Source organism: Eleutherodactylus coqui, chromosome 11 (genome assembly GCF_035609145.1).
Source record: "Eleutherodactylus coqui strain aEleCoq1 chromosome 11, aEleCoq1.hap1, whole genome shotgun sequence".
NCBI classification, from domain to species: domain Eukaryota; kingdom Metazoa; phylum Chordata; class Amphibia; order Anura; family Eleutherodactylidae; genus Eleutherodactylus; species Eleutherodactylus coqui.
Window position 1 is genome coordinate 1,297,819 of NC_089847.1, and position 21,436 is coordinate 1,319,254.

A 21,436-nucleotide genomic window follows, 5' to 3' on the forward strand; every position below is an offset into this window, starting at 1 on the left:
CCTGGAGGCGCACACGAAGCGCACACACTGCCTGGAGGCGCACACGAAGCGCACACACTGCCTGGAGGCGCACACGCAGCGCACACACTGCCTGGAGGCGCACACGCAGCGCACACACTGCCTGGAGGCGCACACGCAGCGCACACACTGCCTGGAGGCGCACACGCAGCGCACACACTGCCTGGAGGCGCACACGCAGCGCACACACTGCCTGGAGGCGCACACGCAGCGCACACACTGCCTGGAGGCGCACACGCAGCGCACACACTGCCTGGAGGCGCACACGCAGCGCGCACACTGCCTGGAGGCGCACACGCAGCGCGCACACTGCCTGGAGGCGCACACGCAGCGCGCACACTGCCTGGAGGCGCACACGCAGCGCGCACACTGCCTGGAGGCGCACACGCAGCGCGCACACTGCCTGGAGGCGCACACAAAGCGCACACACTGACTGGAGGCGCACGCACTAGCTGGAGGTGCACACAAAGTGCATACACTGACTGGAGGAGAGCATGAAGCGCACACTGGCTGAAGGCGCACACGAAGCGCACACACTGCCTGGAGGCGCACACACTGCCTGGAGGCGCACACGAAGCGCACACACTGCCTGGAGGCGCACACGAAGCGCACACACTGCCTGGAGGCGCACACGAAGCGCACACACTGCCTGGAGGCGCACACGAAGCGCACACACTGCCTGGAGGCGCACACGCAGCGCACACACTGCCTGGAGGCGCACACGCAGCGCACACACTGCCTGGAGGCGCACACGCAGCGCACACACTGCCTGGAGGCGCACACGCAGCGCACACACTGCCTGGAGGCGCACACGCAGCGCACACACTGCCTGGAGGCGCACACGCAGCGCACACACTGCCTGGAGGCGCACACGCAGCGCACACACTGCCTGGAGGCGCACACGCAGCGCACACACTGCCTGGAGGCGCACACGCAGCGCGCACACTGCCTGGAGGCGCACACGCAGCGCGCACACTGCCTGGAGGCGCACACGCAGCGCGCACACTGCCTGGAGGCGCACACGCAGCGCGCACACTGCCTGGAGGCGCACACGCAGCGCGCACACTGCCTGGAGGCGCACACGCAGCGCGCACACTGCCTGGAGGCGCACACGCAGCGCGCACACTGCCTGGAGGCGCACACGCAGCGCGCACACTGCCTGGAGGCGCACACAAAGCGCGCACACTGGCTGGAGGAGAGCACGAAGCGCACACTGGCTGGAGGAGAGCACGAAGCGCACACTGGCTGGAGGAGAGCACGAAGCGCACACTGGCTGGAGGAGAGCACGAAGCGCACACTGGCTGGAGGAGAGCACGAAGCGCACACTGGCTGGAGGAGAGCACGAAGCGCACACTGGCTGGAGGAGAGCACGAAGCGCACACTGGCTGGAGGAGAGCACGAAGCGCACACTGGCTGGAGGAGAGCACGAAGCGCACACTGGCTGGAGGAGAGCACGAAGCGCACACTGGCTGGAGGAGAGCACGAAGCGCACACTGGCTGGAGGAGAGCACGAAGCGCACACTGGCTGGAGGAGAGCACGAAGCGCACACTGGCTGGAGGAGAGCACGAAGCGCACACTGGCTGGAGGAGAGCACGAAGCGCACACTGGCTGGAGGAGAGCACGAAGCGCACACTGGCTGGAGGAGAGCACGAAGCGCACACTGGCTGGAGGAGAGCACGAAGCGCACACTGGCTGGAGGAGAGCACGAAGCGCACACTGGCTGGAGGAGAGCACGAAGCGCACACTGGCTGGAGGAGAGCACGAAGCGCACACTGGCTGGAGGAGAGCACGAAGCGCACACTGGCTGGAGGAGAGCACGAAGCGCACACTGGCTGGAGGAGAGCACGAAGCGCACACTGGCTGGAGGAGAGCACGAAGCGCACACTGGCTGGAGGAGAGCACGAAGCGCACACTGGCTGGAGGAGAGCACGAAGCGCACACTGGCTGGAGGAGAGCACGAAGCGCACACTGGCTGGAGGAGAGCACGAAGCGCACACTGGCTGGAGGAGAGCACGAAGCGCACACTGGCTGGAGGAGAGCACGAAGCGCACACTGGCTGGAGGAGAGCACGAAGCGCACACTGGCTGGAGGAGAGCACGAAGCGCACACTGGCTGGAGGAGAGCACGAAGCGCACACTGGCTGGAGGAGAGCACGAAGCGCACACTGGCTGGAGGAGAGCACGAAGCGCACACTGGCTGGAGGAGAGCACGAAGCGCACACTGGCTGGAGGAGAGCACGAAGCGCACACTGGCTGGAGGAGAGCACGAAGCGCACACTGGCTGGAGGAGAGCACGAAGCGCACACTGGCTGGAGGAGAGCACGAAGCGCACACTGGCTGGAGGAGAGCACGAAGCGCACACTGGCTGGAGGAGAGCACGAAGCGCACACTGGCTGGAGGAGAGCACGAAGCGCACACTGGCTGGAGGAGAGCACGAAGCGCACACTGGCTGGAGGAGAGCACGAAGCGCACACTGGCTGGAGGAGAGCACGAAGCGCACACTGGCTGGAGGAGAGCACGAAGCGCACACTGGCTGGAGGAGAGCACGAAGCGCACACTGGCTGGAGGAGAGCATGAAGCGCACACTGGCTGGAGGAGCACACGAAGCGCACACACTGACTGGAGGTGCACACAAAGCGCACACACTGACTGGAGGCGCACACAAAGCGCACACACTGACTGGAGGCGCACACAAAGCGCACACACTGACTGGAGGCGCACACAAAGCGCACACACTGACTGGAGGCGCACACAAAGCGCACACACTGACTGGAGGCGCACACAAAGCGCACACACTGACTGGAGGTGCACACAAACTGCACACACTGGCTTGAGACGCACACGAGATGCGCATGGAGGCTGGCTTGCGCTACTCTCTCATCAAATTGCCATAGCAAGTGCTTTAACCCCTTGCCCGCCGGAGGCGCTGCTAGAGGTGACCGCACGATTGGAGTAGATGGGATGAAATACTCTGACATCTACACGAGAGCGCCGCTCACCGCCAGACCCGACTAATCCCGCTAGTAATGGGGAGTACGATCCCCATTACTGATCATTATGTGACGTCACTGAACCAGCACATCCCACTGATCCAGAGCCCCCCAATCCTGCATCAGCTGACCAGCGGCTCACTACAGGCTGTCGGGGCCCTATGCCGGGTGCGCTGACAGCATCGTCTACTCCGAGTTGAAGGGCCGATTCCCAGTCAAGATTCTCATCTGGGTTTTTAAAAGGAAATGATGCAGAATTTGCAGTAGAATTTTCCACAGTGGAGAGTCCGCGGCGCGAGAACATCCCTTACAGCGGCAGCATAGGCCACTGACACAACGGACAGGAGTGGACTCATGGGCTTTTCTAGGCATGCTCAGTCACCTGTGATGGGAGGGGAGGAGGTGAGCTGTGACTATTGTGAATGGTGGGTCCTGTGTTATCTATATATAGGTGTCTCCTCTCAGTGTAATCCTGCCTGTGCAGGGAGAGGAGGTGAGCTGTGACTATTGTGAATGGTGGCCCCTGTGTTATCTATATATAGGGGTGGCCTCTCAGTGTAATCCTGTCTGTACAGGGAGGGGAGGAGGTGAGCTGTGACTATTGTTTATGGTGGGTCCTGTGTTATCTATATATAGGTATCACCTCTCAGTGTAATCCTGTGTGTACAGGGAGGGGAGGAGGGGAGCTGTGACTAATGTGAATGGTGGATCCTGTGTTATCTATATATAAGTGTCTCCTCTCGGTGTAATCATGTCTGTACATGGAGGGGAGGAGGTGAGCTGTGACTATTGTGAATGATGGATCCTGTATTATTTATATATAGGTGTCACCTCTCAGTGTAATCCTGCCTGTACAGGGAGGGGAGGAGGTGAGCTGTGACTATTGTGAATGGTGGCTCCTGTGTTATCTATATATAGGTGTCACCTCTCAGTGTAATCCTGCCTGTGCAGGGAGGGGAGGAGGGGAGCTGTGACATCAGACTATTATTAAGTTTAGTTGTCAGTGTGAGAACTGCAGGATTTTAGCATTTTTAAAATATAGCTGTTACACTGAAAATGTAAAAAAAATTACCCAAAATTGCATAAAATCTGTTTAAATATAAAAAGGTGATTTATGGAGGGGGTGATTTGTGATGGCACACCCCTTTCAGTGTCTGAGGTCCCTGCAGGTATCCTCTGGGCTCCCTTCCACTGCCCGCGCTGACGCCTCTAGATGGGTGCAGATCTGCCCTGTGATGACCTCCATGACTCACATTCAGAGGACCTCCATCCAGAAGCCTGAAGGCCGCCACGATGCGCGTCGTCTCTTGGGGCTGACCTGGAGGTCTCACTAGCGCTGCCACTTGCCCTTGTGGCAGTAATGAGGAGCACAGCCCTCCTCTGGACCCTTGGATGCGCCGTGCTGCTGCACTGGTTGAATGCGGAAGAGGAGACTGACGGGAGGAGATCCTCGCGCCTCGTGGATCCTTCTAGACCTCACGGGCATAAAACATCTGAACAAACATCGTGGCGGGAGCCATTTCCCCTCGGCACCTCGTGGCGGGAGCCATTTCCCCTCGGCACCTCGTGGCGGGATGGGAAGTATTTCCCCGCTGACTTGTGCATGTGCCTCACATTGGAAGCAATCGCCCTCCTGTGACTCCCCACCTGCCGCCAGGTAGAAGCCTCCCCGAGACCAGGGGCCGCAGTGCAGAGTCGCGGTTAGATCGCTGCGTTACGCAATCCTTTCTTCCTGAAGTTGGGCTGACAGTCATATCTTCGGAGAACGCCATGACACATCCACGGCCGGACGGAGCCTCGCCGGCAGACAACCCATCAGATCGCCTGTGAATCCGCAGTTACGGTTATTAATCTCGCCATTTCGTATAGGAAGCGGCCGCTCTCTGAGGTCTACGAGATCGCGCAGCGCCGTGGATGGCAGCATACTGACAGCTGTGATGGACGTCAGTGCTTTCACGTCTGTGCTGGGGATTCTGTTCAGGAAGCAGGACAAGGGAATCCCCGCGGCCGAATGCTTTAGACTCTGGCGGGAAACGAACCGCGCCGGACGGACTCCATTGACTGTAATGGATTCCGCTCACTTTTCGCCCTGCTGCCCGGCTTCTAGATGGAAGAGAGAGCGCTGCAGGCAACGCAACTTCCGGGATTCTCAGCCAGATCTGTGATGGAAGCTCCGGCCGAAGCACCAACGCCGATGTAAGACCGCCCATGACAGACCGCCCATGACAGACCGCCCTTGACAGACCGCCCATGACAGACCGCCCTTGACAGACCGCCCTTGACAGACCGCCCATGACAGACCGCCCATGACAGACCGCCCATGACAGACCGCCCATGACAGACCGCCCATGACAGACCGCCCATGACAGACCGCCCATGACAGACCGCCCATGACAGACCGCCCATGACAGACCGCCCATGACAGACCGCCCTCACAATTCTGCTGCACACAAGGAGAACTTCTGTTCTGTTTCCAGGCATTTGGCTGCAGGTCAGTTCTTGTTGATTGCATCTTATTTAGGGAGTTCTGCATCTTAAGGTGGGTCACCGGCGGCAGCGGCTTACCCCAACTCCGTCCAGATCCAGAAATGTGGGCATCTTGATTTCCAGCCCAGTTCCAAAGTCGGGCCAAAACATCATCAAGAAGTGGATTAAATTTGGCCGACAGCAACAGTAAAGGAGCTGCAGGAGTTTCTGCCAAGTCCTGGTTGTGTAGTCATGTGACAATTATCTCCGTGTTCTTCACATGTCCAGGCTGTGGGGGAGGGGATAAGACAAGAACATCGAAGCCCGGGTATGTTTTACCAGAACCTCCATCCCATCTGCCAGAAGTCTGCGGGGGACATATTCTGTCTGCGGGGGGACGTGTTCTGTCTGATGAGACCGAGAAGGGATGTTTGGTGTAAAGCCAACCCTGCCGACACCAGAAGACCCCCAAACCGCAGTGAGGATGGTGGGGGCAGCATTATGTGTGGCTGTTCTGCTGAGACCAGGGCTTTAGTCAAGGGGGAGGGACTTATGGACAGTCCCAAATATCAGTCCATGTTGGCCCAAAACCTTCAGGCCTCGGCTAAGAAGCTGAAGATGAAGAGGAATTTCACCTCTCACCCCGACAAGTCAAAGCTGACTGCCAAATCACCAAGAGTACAGCCCCCCAGAGCCCCATTATAGATCTGTGGTGACCTGAAGGGGGCGCTACACACCAGATGCCCTCACATCTCCAGGGAAGAGTGGGCGAAGATTGCGGACGCATCCTTATAAACAGTTGGACCGTATTTTCTACATCTTGTCATTCTCTGCGGTGTGCGGGCTGATGGCGGGCGACCCCTGTGGGTACACATGGCGTGCGCACCAGCGGGCACTGGCCAGTAATATGGAGACTACAGCTACAAACCAGTCCCCGGCCATGTGTGGACCAGCTGGCGGTGACATGCATGTGATCTGCTGACCGCACGTGTCGGCCGTGTCCGCATTCGCCTGCATTTCTTCACCTGACCGCCCTGATGCTGATGTGCGCCGCGCCGCACGCCCCTAGTTTACGCCGCCGCGATACATTGCTGCCGTTTTCTTCTCCTCCTGACTCGCAGCTCGAGAACATGCGACGCTTGTAAATAAAGAGTAAACGTATGTGTAGTGCCGGCAGAATATGACACCTTTCAGCGGCGGGATCACAATGTACCGTAAGAGCGCCTGGCACGCCAGACCGATTTTAATGCAAATCCCGTATGAATCACGCTAGAGACAAGCGGCGCAGAGATATAAAAACCAGATGCCTCTTATAATGTTACGGATCAGCCAGGCGGCTGGCGGGGATTTGCTCCAGGATCATCGCACGGTTCTAACCGCGTCTAATAGCAGCTACTGTTGGGAATCCCGGCAGCGAGCATCTGGACGCCCGCCAGGAGGCTCGGAGCGTCACATGTAGACTCCAGCGATTACACCGAGGACCAGCGCTCTTCCCACCGCCGGGGCTCATCGGCCCGCTCCTACAGCGGGCAAATGGATCTGTGATCTATCACAAGGGCTTTTACACGGACGCGGGCGTAGCTGCTGCACCCTCCGCTCTACATACGGACCTCTGCAGCGCGGCCTGACCGTGGGGCTCCAATCCCCTAAACACGTACGATGCTCCAAGCTGAAGTCCAGAGACTCGTGGTCGGGCCGAGACACAACTCAGAAGTCCGAACATAGAGCGGATGGCGCACAATATAGTGCGGTCAGCCCCTAACGGCTGAACCATCCCCCACCAGCGCGGCGCACCACGAACGCACGGAGGACACGCTCACACGCAGCACAGGGGCGCTCCGCAGCATGCTTCACCTCCCCAACTGCAAGGGTGAAATATGCAGCAAAGCCGCACACAATCGGCTTCTCCAACAGCGGGCTTAGTATGGATTCTCGCAGCGCACACCTCTCCGGCGTCAGGCGCATGCCCAGCAGCTCTGTGCACCTTGGTGCCGACCAGGAATATACTCCAGTCTCTGGCATTAAGTATACATGGATTTGTTGGCTCCTCCCACTTTCACCAAAAGTGGCGAAGACGCTGCAGGAGGCGGAAAAGTCACAACATTTCTGCGCGAGCGGCTCATCTGCAAAACCTGGCAGGAAACAGACGCAAAACCCTTAAAATGTCCCCCGATGTGTGAACGCCCCCCAAATGACGCAGAGGCACCCCCCGCACAAAGCAGAAGTGTGACTAGTGTCCTAGAAGAGGCGGTCGTTCTGCTGTAGACCCCGGCATGCGGCTCCATCTCAGGCAGATCTGTAATGATGGGAGTTGTGGTGATTAGATGGACGGTCTTGTGGTTCCCCCCTTGGCCTGTAAGAGGCTCTCGGAGGCTCCTTGTGTGTGGTGACCTCTTCTTCTGCTTGTAGAGCTTGTTGGCCACTAGACGCCTCTACGACGCAGAGAAGAGATTTCACCAGAGGGGGGCGCATTATTGGGATGGGAGAAGCTGGATGGTCGTATCCATGAATTGTCCCCACCGGCCGTTCTGTCCAGACTGTTAGGGAGTGTATCCAAGCTAGAGGCGGTACAACAGGGTACTAGAGCCTCCATGCCTGCTGTATCACATCTTGTATCCAAGCTAGGGGCGGTACAACAGGGTACTAGAGCCTCCATGCCTGCTGTATCACATCTTGTATCCAAGCTAGAGGCGGTACAACAGGGTACTAGAGCCTCCATGCCTGCCTGTACCACATCATGTATCCAAGCTAAAGGTGGTACAACAGGGTACTAGAGCCTCCATGCCCACCTGTATCACATCTTGTATCCAAGCTAGAGGCGGCACAACAGGGTACTAGCACCTTCATGCCCCCTGTATCACATCTTGTATCTAAGCTAGAGGCGGTACAACAGGGTACTAGAGCCTCCATGCCTGCCTGTATCACATCTTGTATCTAAGCTAGAGGTGGTACAACAGGGTACTAGAGCCTCCATGCCCCCTGTATTACATCTTGTATCCAAGCTAGAGGTGGCACAACAGGGTACTAGAGCCTCCATGCCCACCTGTATCACATCTTGTATCTAAGCTAGAGGTGGTACAACAGGGTACTAGAGCCTCCATGCCTGCCGGTATCACATCTTGTATCCAAGCTAGAGGCGGTACAACAGGGTACTAGAGCCTCCATGCCTGCCGGTATCACATCTTGTATCCAAGCTAGAGGTGGTACAACAGGGTACTAGAGCCTCCATGCCTGCCGGTATCACATCTTGTATCTAAGCTAGAGGCGGTACAACAGGGTACTAGAGTCTCCATGCTCACCCGTATCACATCTTGTATCCAAGCTAGAGGCGGTACAACAGGGTACTAGAGCCTCCATGCCTGCCCGTATCACATCTTGTATCTAAGCTAGAGGTGGCACAACAGGGTACTAGAGCCTCCATGCCTGCCTGTATCACATCTTGTATCCAAGCTAGAGGCGGTACAACAGGGTACTAGAGCCTCCATGCCCCCCGTATCACATCATATATATAACGCTCACTGTGGGATGGGGTAACATTATATTCGGACAGGTTGACCCCCTGCCCTTACTCTGGGGGGCGCTGGGCGGTACACGGATCTGCTACAGCCAATTGCAGACTTGCGGTCTGTGTGAGAAAAACAAATGGCGGCTCGTTGTACTGGGATCTCGCCTCGTAGTGGACAGTCGCCCTCTCAGGTTAATGAGCGCCAACAGGCCGCCATCAGGGGGCGCCGCTTCTCATGGATTGTTGGGCGATTTTTGTACGGGAGAAAAACCAATGACATATGGCGGTAAAAACCGAAAACTGGCAGATACACGTCCGGCGCAGCGGCCCTCCTACACGGTGGAGCCGGCACGGGGCGGCGCAGCAGCTTTACCAGCTTTTCCTGGAGCCCCCGATATAGAGAATATCTGGCACAGTCGCTGAACAATGGAAGCAGCGATGAGAAAGCCCCCGAAGCGGACCCCCCTGCAGGGTCCATAACGGGGGTCCCCTCCGCGTACATCTCCCAATATGCCGCATGTGAGACACGAGGAGCAGCACGCGGCCTCCACGCGGTCGTTGTGCTCTGCTACAGCGCCGTCCTCTAGCGTCCGCCGACGTCTGAGCTGCCGGTCTATCTATAGCCGTCCGCGGCAGCTAGGAGACACGCTGCTGTTTATTGGTGTTGGCCGAGAGCCAATCAGGAGCTGAAGGTCCATCGACGTGCGGCGCGATTCGCCATCATAAAAGTAGGAAGAAGCGATGATGCTAAATACTGTCCGCCAGGCATCTGGCCGCCATCGTCATTAACCCTTTAGTTTCTTATAGCCTGCAGCTGGGACTTAATACCTGACATAGCCTGACGGACATGAGGAGGGGCGATACCTGCCGCCCCCCAACCCACTGCTTCTGGATCCTGTTGTGAGCTAGGTGACCACCACAACTTTGTAGCCCACTGTGCACGGATCATGTGATCAGCGCTGGCCAATCAGAGAGCAGGTATAGCATGCAGGTAGTCTGAAGATTGGCGGCCACCTTGGATGACCAAAAACAAGACTCAGAACTGTCGGATCGGAGGGACATCGGCACAGAAGACCAGCAGCCGGTAATGTAACTGCCCTCTACAGTTCCAGGAGGGCTCTTTAAAGGGGTTGTACAAGGTCTCCCCTCCACAGGATAGATATTAGACAGTGAGGGGGATCAATGAGTGGAACAGGTTACCACAGGAGGTGGGGAGTTCTCCTTCAATGGAAGTGTTCAGGGGCCGGACAGACATCTGTGTGGGATGATTTAGTGATCCTGTCGGACCTGTTGACCCCCGGAGGAGCCGATGACCTTTCCAATTCTACCGTTCTGTGGTTCTGTATATGACTCAGTGGCCGCACCCTGGAGATTACGGATCCTCGCCTGCTATAGGCCTTCTGATAATGAGGAGCTCTCGCTCACCCGCAGCTGTGAACCGCCCGCACTTACTAACCCCGGTTGTGCTGGAGAAGTGCCCAGAGGGCAGTGGGTAACAGATGGGGCAGCCTGCAGTCCCGCTGGTTTAACTACTAAGGAAGCGTCCAGCAGACCATTCGGTGCTGGCCGCGCTCCTCAGTGCAACATCGCTCACAGCCCCACTCCTCGGAGCGCAGTGACCCGGACTGAGTCAGGACCTCATATCCCAGGCCACGTCTGTCCCGTCGGCTCGGATCCACGCCTGACTTTGTGTATGAAGGAAAATCCCTAGACTGCAATTTAGGCGCAAGCAGTAATTAACGGTGCGGCGCTGACAGAAGATTGGGGGGAGGGGGGGGGGTTCTTAAGGAGCTTGAACACAGAAATAAGCACTGGAAGGAGTGGGAGGCTTCCCCGAGACCCCGGATGAGGACCCCTCCGTGCTCCTGCAATATGGCAGCTTGGCCGGCCGTGCCGCATTCTGCTCCGCCATCTTCTACGGAGTTGGCTTTAAGAGGCCACTTCCCCCAAATGCAAGACACCATCAGGTTTTGAACGTTAAAGGCAATCCATTGTATCCTTAAGGCTGCGCCCCCCGAGGGCGGCATAAGGAAGTGACAGGCATGCTGAAATCCAGCGGTCGGTCGCTTATTGGGTGATGTGCAGCGATGTATAAGAACTTACAGCTTGTTGCTGCCGCTGCCAGCAGGAGAGGAGTCTGGTTTATTACTACTAGCCCCGCCCACCGCGCCTGATCGGCGTTTATCTCTGCATGTAACGCAATGGCTGGACGGCTGTCAGTGAGGTCCGGCGGAGGATATTAGCGACATAGTCGTCATCTGCTGCTGTGAACGGCCGTACAGCGTGTTTGTGGATGGTGCACTAGCTACAGAAATGTCACCCTGGGGCCCTTCACTGGCGGAGTGGGAGTGGTCTTTACTGAGGGCTTATACACAGGATAGGGCTTAATGTATTCAGACCCCTTTATAGGATCCTAGGCCAGGGTATATACAGAATGCAGCCCCCACGTATATGCAGCCCCCCGAGCAGACTGTGGCGGCCGCCCGCACCCCTGCATCTTCTTCAGCTCTAGGCTGACTGTTCTCGATGCCAATCAGCAATTAATAAGTCCCACGCCTCGTTTACATCCCTGCTGTGATTCCGGCACATGGACGTAGCCATGGCAACCAGAACCAACATGAACGTCTCTCGTTTTCCGGCGGGCGTATCACATAAGCCTCACGTATTCAGACGGGCGCAGATGGGCTTAGACTGCCACGGGGCACGCGGTACGGGAAGCCTGGGCTCCGCTAGTCCCAATGAAGTGAATGTAGCCCCTCCTTTGCCCACACTTACAGATGTGCCAGAACTGAAATCTCAGGATCAATGGGGGTCCCAGCAGTCGGACCCCCACGGATCAGCAAGAGGATATCCTGTGGGGATGAGAAGAATTAACCCTTTAGGAGTTTCTCTCTGCGGCTCCTATAGACACGGAGTCACTAAAGGGTTAAGTGGCAGGGTTTACTCTTCTAATGGAACATAGTGCTACTGTTTCTTGCTCTTGGCGCTGCCGCGGGGGAGGAGTCATTTAAACCTGATTTCCATTTAATTAGTGGCTTACAACATTTCCTTTAATTAGTTATTATGGCGGGCGGCATTCAAATGTAGTATGTGGAATGCTTTTCCAGCCAACGTGGGGTTAATTAGCAGGGCGGGTTTATTGCTGCGGGAGCAAATACTTACCCCATATATACGCAGTGCAATAGGACCACATGGTGGCGACCCCCTTGTGGTGGTCTCACATGCCGCCATCGCAGGCGGCTGAAGCTATGAACTCGCCTTCAGTCAGCCGGTATGAAATCATTAGGAGAAAATCCTTTTATGTGACTTCTAGAGAACTTCCTATTTAAAGGGGTTGTCCAGCTATAAACTGCTGAAGGCCTAACCCCAGGACAGGTCATCAGCAGCAGACTGGCAGAGGTCTGTTGCCCGAGACCCCCCATCAATCAACTGCCTGTCAGGCCACCATGCTCTGCAAGAAGCAGACAGCTCTGTTTTTACTGCAGTGGTCAGGCTGGGTATTGCAGGCTAAGCACCCACTAATTTCAATGCCTGCAATAGCAACTCTGGCCACTGCGGTGTGAACGGCGCTGTCTGCTTCCTGCAGAAATCAGCTCAATGCACAGGCGCACCAACCCAGCAGCAGCTGATCAGGAGTCCTGCGTAACGGATCTCCACCGATCTACTATTGATGGGCGATCCTGAGAATACAACTGGCAGCCGCAGGAAGGATGGGAGATTTATTACTACAGTTACCCCACTGAGGTCCCGGCCCTCGGAGGCTTCCCTAAATTACTGGTTGGTGTTGAAAAAAGGGATCATCGTCTACAAAATGCCCCTCAATCGCTGTGCCGGTGTTCAATGCTAATGCATGGAAGCCAACAGGCGCCCCCCCTCGCTTCATGCCTGGCAGCTGGACACAGCGCAACCTTCCACGGACAGACTGTAGCTGCCCAGAGCTTGTACCCTCCCACCTGGCAGCCCTCCGGAGGGCGCTCTGCTGCTCCAAAGGTACAATTCAGACGACACACTCACTAAATGTTTTTAGGAGAAGTCGCTGATAGGTGGCGCTGCAGCTGCACAAATCCCGCTATGAATGTCCCGGAAGCCCCCTGGTTCTCAGCAACGCTCTCCATTCACAGAACCAGGTTTTCCATCGCGGAATGCAGTGAATCCGCCTCAATCGCTGCGACATGCTGATGAATGCAGGCATGGTGGACCTGGCCAGCTACAGCGCCACCTATCGGCGACATTTCATAGAAGGGGTTTTCTTTCATGTATGGCGTGCACATCATCTGAAGGGGCCATTGTGCAAATTTCTCATCATTTGGAGCAGCAGAGCGCCCCCCAAAGGCCTCCAAGGTGAGGGGTAAAGCCTGAAAATGTGATCTCAACGGGGCGTTAGCAGTATGGCCATAGCGGTCAGTCCTACCGGAGCCTCTCCCAGAAGATTGGATTGGCAAAACTGGAAGCATGCGCAAGTAGATTGTCAGAAGGAAGTACTGGGATCGGACAGTCCTGGGGGTCGGGGGCTCAGCCAAGTGTATAAAGGCACCTAGAAGAACAGGGGTAACGCCCACCGCCCTTCCAACGCGCCGCGCAGTCGGGCAGCCAAGAGCTAGACGCAGATGTGGAACGGAAGCGGGACTTTTACTGGATGACCCTCTAAGCAGGGCGGTTTCCACCCTCTCGTTATACCGGACGCCGAGGGCAGAGAGAAAGGGGTTAAATGACTCTACAAACTTTCAGGCTCTTCTCACATCTGATTGCAGGTTCATTTCACAGCTTGGTGCAGTAAGCCGAGGGAGGGTAAAGGTCAGCAGCGGGCGCTGGGGTGTAGACCTGAAACCACCAGTAATAGCAGGAGGTGCCAGAATGGGTGAGAGACACCTGACAGGTGAGGGAGGAGACGGCCGGGACGCTCCTCCAGTGTGGCACAATCCCGCTGCCGCCCGCTTGGTTTCCTATTCCCAATCATTGTTTTACAGACTTGTTAAAAAGTTGTACATTGACTTGCAGGAATGCTGCCATCCAGGAGGTGGCGCTGCAGAGGCATTGCTCCATCCCCTTTATTAGCAGAAGTCCTAGGAGCACCCCCTCCAGGACGTTGTCCAAGGTGCCACCACATGTTTCAGTCCCACTTTCTCATCTTGTACTGCAGGTGCCACGTATAGCAGACTCTAAGGCCTCCTTCCCACAAACGGAAAATCCGCTGCGTTGCCCCCTGCTATTAGATTCTATTGAACCTAATAGCACAATGCTCACGATGCGGAATTCCACCGCGGAATTTCGCACCGTGAAATCTCCCGTTCTCACCCGCGGCATGCTCTATTTGCCGCGGGTGTACGCGCTGACGGCTTCCATTGCAGTCAATGGAAGCCGTCCGTTCACGCTATCTCCCGCTGCAACCAGCGGAAGATAGCGTGAAAAAACGCTTCCCCGCCTACCGCCGCGCGTCATATGACGCGGCCGGTGCGTCACGTGACACGGCCGGCCGCGTCATGTGATGCGGTGGGCGTGTCACATGACGCGACGGCGGTGGGCGGGGAAGAGTCTTCACGCTATCTTCCGCTGGTAAGTATGGGGTCTCTGGGGGGCGCCGTGACGGGCTTCACTGCGGAATATTACGCGGCGGAGCCCGTCACGCTCGTGTGAGGCCGGCCTTAGTCCCTCAAGGACGTCCACGCTTGTTGGAAGCGCGCTGCTCCTCGTCTTACTATGGGCATTCAGAGAAGGACTACCAAAAATAGCTCCGACACGATGCCTGCTTACTGACTGTTTTGGACCTCATTGTATGGACATTTTTGCTCAGCTTGGAACTGCACATAGATCGGTATATACAGCCGGTAGTCGCTAACCATCGTCAATTAAAGGGGACATCCCTTACTTAGCTCCTCCCACAGCTTTCAGTGCATCAGGTGACAAAAGAATGCCATCGCGACCATCAGAGGCAGCAGCCTCAGCATCATCACATGAAAGGTCAACAATACAAAAGTACTCTGCAAATCTACATCGCCAAGGGATCTTTCGCTTTACACGAGCGATTATTACCAGTCTTCTCTTGGAGTCATAGAATCTCTAAAAAATTCCTGGAGAACAAGAGAAGTCTCAGAAGACTGAAAAAGGGCAAATGTTGTCCCTATCTTCAAAAAAGGGAAGAAGGTGGATCCAGGAAACTACAGGCCTGTGAGCCTGACTTCTATACCGAGATAGAGAACACATTATTAAACAGCATGTATGCAAGTACTTGGGTGAGAATGGAGTGATTAACCAGAGCCAGCATGGGTTTGTAACAAACAAGTCATGTCAGACTAATCTAAACTCCTTCTATGACAGAATCACCGACTGGGCTGATCAGGGAAATGCGGTGGATATAGTATATCTTGGCTTTAGTGAAGCATCTGACAAAGTATCTCATACCAGACTTATTGAAAAAATGACCAAATCTGGGATTGACAAGGCAACTGTTAGGTGGATTCACAACTGGCTGAGTGATCGTACTCAAAGAGGGGTCATAAATGGCTGCACATCCAAGTGGGAGAATGTATCAAGTGGGGACCACAAGGCTCTGTCCGGGGCCCAGTGTTGGTCAACATTGTTATACATGATCTGGAGGAGGGAATTGTGGGAAACTGATCAAATGTGCTGATGACACAAAGCTAGGAGGGATAGCTAACACTAGAGAAGAGAGAGTATTCAAAAAGATCTAGGAAAGCTTGCACAGTGGTCGGCGACTAACAGAATGGTATTTAACAAAGAGAAATACAAAGTCCTATATCCAGGCAAGAAAAATGAAGAAAGTGCATACAGAATGGGAGGAATTGGGCTAAGCAGCAGCACATGTGAAAAAGACTTGGGTATACTAATAGAGCATAGACTGAACATGAGTCAACAATGTGATGCAGCAGCCAAAAAGGCAAACACAATTCTGGGATGTATAAGAGAAGCATAGAGTCTAAATCACGTGAGGTCATTATCCCCTCTACTCTTCCTTAGTCAGACCTCATCTGGAATACTGGGTCCAGTTCTGGGCACCCCACTTTATAACAGACATAGACAAACTGGAGCAAGTTCAGAGAAGAGTCACCAAGATGGTGAGCGGTCTGCAAATCATGTCCTATGAGGAACGGGTAAAGGATCTGGGAATGTTTAGCAGAAGAGAAGGCTGAGAGGAGACTTAATAGCCGTCTACAAATACCTGAAGGGCTGTCACAGTGCAGAGGGATCAGCCCTATTCTCATCTGTACAAGGAAAGACTAGAAGCAATGGGATGAAACTGAAAGGGAGGAGACACAGATTAGATATTACACAGTGAGGGGGATCAATGAGTGGAACAGGTTACCACAGGAGGTGGGGAGTTCTCCTTCAATGGAAGTCTTCAGAGGCCGGACAGACATCTGTCTAGGATGATTTAGTGATCCTGCATTGAGCGCAGGGGAGAGGTAAGGGGGGAGGGGGTGGGGGGGTTGGACCCGACGACCCTTCGAACTATATAATTCTATGATTCTAGGTGAGCATGAATGGGCGACTAGGGCATAATTGTTGGACAACATTGCCACCAGTTAAAGGGATTGTCTACCCCCTTTTCCTCTGCATTCGCCATCAGTATTTGATGGATGTGAGACCACCGCTCGGGACCCCTATCCCTCAGCTGATCGTCTGGGCCGCTGTCAGTGCATCGGGTCAGAGGTCGTCATCAGCGGACAGGGCGGGTATTCTTTGCGTCCTGCCTGTATGGAGTCAGTGGGCACCATGCGTCCATCCTGCGCACTCGCGCCCGGGCTATGACTGGCTCCAGACGCAGCCGACCCCAGAGCATCGCGTTTCTTAGAGAGAGAACAACGAAAGGAAAAATAAATGCTAAATGGAAAAACATGACAGTCATCCCACAGAAGTGCCAGCGCACGGAGAGCGACCGCAGGGATCGGCAGGCAATGAGCGCAGCATTCTGAGCCACCCCAAATATCACCGGACAAACCAGACCAATTGTGGAGCAGCTGATGGATGTGGTTGTCTGCAGAAGCCCCAACTATCCTGGAGGCCAAGTGCCGGTAGCCACATCCCTGCAGTACCTGCCACCTGACTTGGATGATGGCACATTAGGCCAGCAGCTGTTCCCGCACTGAGGGGTGCAGCTGATACTTGCTGCAGCTCTCCTGCTTAGATCTTGTATTATGTTCAGTGATGGCGTCCTTCTAGGATTTCCCCAACATCACTTTGAGCTGTGAGATTTCTGAATCCCTCGGATGAGGTGTATATCACCCTGACAACATGCAACACGGCAGCGCTGTATATAGTGCTGTATACCATCTGCGGGTTACTTTGTGTAAGTGGAGGAGCACATGGATCCTGATGCTCAGGCCTGACAGGCTCACCGAGAGTTAAACAGGCTGCAATTTGGAAAACCGCAAAGTCTACTCTGCCCGCCGGTGAATGGGAATTCACTTAAGTGCCTGGTCTTCCAGTGACGGCATCCAGTTCTGGGTCTGCCAGCCGCCTGGAGTACAACTCCCAGCATTTCGGTGGTGATCACATATCATGCATCGCTCTTCTCCAGCCGGCCAGCACGCATGAGGTTAATGGGCCTCCCGCCTGCAGTAGCGCAGTATGCTACTTGTCTTGGCACATCATACAGTTTGGACAGGAGTTCCACGGAGCCCGCCGCACGTGTGCCTGGAGAATAACCCTACTGTACTCCCAAATACCGCGGCTCACTGCTGTCATTATCTGCAGGCGGCCCTCAGCGCCAGCACACCAACAGCTCGCCTTCCCCTCCCAGATTCCCCAATTCTTCCTGTGTGCGGGGATCGCAGACAAGTCAACCTCCTCGCAACGCGCTGGGATACAATTGTGTTACTTTGTCTGCATCCAGTGTGGCGCTGCAGGGGTTAACAGCAGCAAGAAAGGAATGCCCCTGAGTGAGTAACGTCAGGAACTCCCTCCAAAGACAGCTGCTCCCCCCTCCAGCTGATCCCCGTCCACTCCCCCCTCCAGCCTGGGCCACCTGAGCTGGTGACGTGTACAGGGTGACAGCCGCATTCATTCATTCTTCTCTAGCAGGTCACTTCATTCATGATGTCCCACCCGCATCACCCGTCGCAGCGTTGGCAGTAAGCGGGCATCCAGAGGCGTCAGGGGTTAAGAATCCTTGGAAATACTTTACAGCTGAACTGCAGTAACTTCCGAAATAGCAGGAGGGGCGCAAATCTGTCATCGGGAACTGACAATGCACACTGGCACTGCGCCAATCAGCAGGACCCCACCTGGCAAGGAAGGGGTGGATCATGCCAAGACGGCTGACCCTTGGCAGATGGCAGCAGGGATGCCAGACCCTCCGCTGCACTTTATAGATACTGTCACAATACAGAAGTATACAAATATACCTGCAGGATGCAAGTCACCGCTGGGAATACAGAGGCACAGCCGCTTATACCAGGCAGTGCCACCTCCTATACCGGGCAGTGCCACCACATATACCGGGCAGTGCCACCACATATACCAGGCAGTGCCACCACATATACCAGGCAGTGCCACCTCCTATACCGGGCAGTGCCACCTCCTATACCGGGCAGTGCCACCACATATACCAGGCAGTGCCACCTCCTATACCGGGCAGTGCCACCACATATACCAGGCAGTGCCACCACATATACCAGGCAGTGCCACCACATATTCCAGGCAGTGCCACCACATATACCAGGCAGTACCACCTCCTATACCGGGCAGTGCCACCACATATATCAGGCAGTACCACCTCCTATACCGGGCAGTGCCACCACATATACCAGGCAGTGCCACCTCCTATACCGGGCAGTGCCACCACATATTCCAGGCAGTGCCACCTCCTATACCAGCAGTGCCACCACATATACCAGGCAGTGCCACCTCCTATACCAAGCAGTGCTACCACAGAGCCACTTATACCAGGCAGTGCCACCACAAAACAGCTTACACTACACAGTGCCAATTGTTGGCTGCCTGGCATCGAGTACCCCTGTGCCAACACAAATACTAGCAGCAGTCCCTCATCCAGCAGCGGCTGCCGGGCTCTTACCTCGGGCTGCGGGCGTCGGGCTCGGGCGGCAGGCAGCGCTCCCTACTGCTGCACGCAGAGGACTGACGAGCCTCATTGCTGAGCCGAATCCCCGGCGCCGAGCGCCCGCCTCCTGCCGCCGGCAGCCAGTAGCGCAGCGCGGAGTCCTCGGCCGCCCGTCACCAGCGCTGCCGCGAGTGAGCCGCTCTGCTGGGCGTCCAGCATCCGCTGACAACTGCCCCACCGGGAGCACATCAGCTGACAACCGCTGACAACTGCCCCACCGCGATCACATCCGCTGACAACTGCCCCACCGGGAGCACATCAGCTGACAACTGCCCCACCGGGAGCACATCAGCTGACAACCGCTGACAACTGCCCCACCGCGATCACATCCGCTGACAACTGCCCCACCGGGAGCACATCAGCTGACAACTGCCCCACCGGGAGCACATCAGCTGACAACCGCTGACAACTGCCCCACCGCGATCACATCCGCTGACAACTGCCCCACCGGGAGCACATCAGCTGACAACTGCCCCACCGGGAGCACATCAGCTGACAACCGCTGACAACTGCCCCACCGCGATCACATCCGCTGACAACTGCCCCACCGGGAGCACATCAGCTGACAACTGCCCCACCGGGAGCACATCAGCTGACAACCGCTGACAACTGCCCCACCGCGATCACATCCGCTGACAACTGCCCACCGCGATCACATCTGCTGACAACTGCCCACCGGGAGCACATCAGCTGACAACCGCTGACAACTGCCCCACCGCGATCACATCCGCTGACAACTGCTCCCCGCGATCACATCTGCTGACAACTGCTCCCCGCGATCACATCTGCTGACAACTGCCCCACCGGGAGCACATCAGCTGACAACCGCTGACAACTGCCCACCGGGAGCACATCTGCTGACAACTGCCCCACCGGGAGCACATCAGCTGACAACCGCTGACAACTGCCCCACCGGGAGCACATCCGCTGACAACTGCCCCACCGGGAGCACATCAGCTGACAACCGCTGACAACTGCCCACCGCGATCACATCCGCTGACAACTGCTCCCCGCGATCACATCTGCTGACAACTGCCCCACCGGGAGCACATCAGCTGACAACCGCTGACAACTGCCCACCGGGAGCACATCTGCTGACAACTGCCCCACCGGGAGCACATCAGCTGACAACCGCTGACAACTGCCCCACCGGGAGCACATCCGCTGACAACTGCCCCACCGGGAGCACATCAGCTGACAACCGCTGACAACTGCCCACCGCGATCACATCCGCTGACAACTGCTCCCCGCGATCACATCTGCTGACAACCGCTGCCAACTGCCCCACCGCGATCACATCTGCTGACAACTGCCCACCGGGAGCACATCAGCTGACAACCGCTGACAACTGCCCACCGCGATCACATCCGCTGACAACTGCCCACCGCGATCACATCCGCTGACAACTGCTCCCCGCGATCACATCTGCTGACAACTGCTCCCCGCGATCACATCTGCTGACAACTGCCCCACCGGGAGCACATCAGCTGACAACCGCTGACAACTGCCCACCGGGAGCACATCTGCTGACAACTGCCCCACCGGGAGCACATCAGCTGACAACCGCTGACAACTGCCCCACCGGGAGCACATCCGCTGACAACTGCCCCACCGGGAGCACATCAGCTGACAACCGCTGACAACTGCCCACCGCGATCACATCCGCTGACAACTGCTCCCCGCGATCACATCTGCTGACAACTGCCCCACCGGGAGCACATCAGCTGACAACCGCTGACAACTGCCCACCGGGAGCACATCTGCTGACAACTGCCCCACCGGGAGCACATCAGCTGACAACCGCTGACAACTGCCCCACCGGGAGCACATCCGCTGACAACTGCCCCACCGGGAGCACATCAGCTGACAACCGCTGACAACTGCCCACCGCGATCACATCCGCTGACAACTGCTGCCCGCGATCACATCTGCTGACAACCGCTGCCAACTGCCCCACCGCGATCACATCTGCTGACAACTGCCCACCGGGAGCACATCAGCTGACAACCGCTGACAACTGCCCACCGCGATCACATCCGCTGACAACTGCTCCCCGCGATCACATCTGCTGACAACTGCTCCCCGCGATCACATCTGCTGACAACTGCCCACCGGGAGCACATCAGCTGACAACCGCTGACAACTGCCCACCGGGAGCACATCTGCTGACAACTGCCCCACCGGGAGCACATCAGCTGACAACCGCTGACAACTGCCCCACCGGGAGCACATCCGCTGACAACTGCCCCACCGGGAGCACATCAGCTGACAACCGCTGACAACTGCCCACCGCGATCACATCCGCTGACAACTGCTCCCCGCGATCACATCTGCTGACAACTGCCCCACCGGGAGCACATCAGCTGACAACCGCTGACA

The 21,436-nt window shown here is 56.5% G+C and overlaps 1 protein-coding gene across 1 annotated transcript in view; it reads right to left on the reverse strand.

Annotated features, from left to right (window-relative positions):
* ZNF469 (zinc finger protein 469) overlaps positions 1 to 19,038 on the reverse strand; it is an 84,307-nt gene extending 65,269 nt beyond the window's left edge. Inside the window, exon 1 of the mRNA XM_066583885.1 lies at positions 19,013 to 19,038. The gene's annotated coding sequence lies outside the window, so the exon portion shown is untranslated. The remainder of the gene's footprint in view (positions 1 to 19,012) is intronic.
* Positions 19,039 to 21,436: the final 2,398 nt, after the last annotated feature.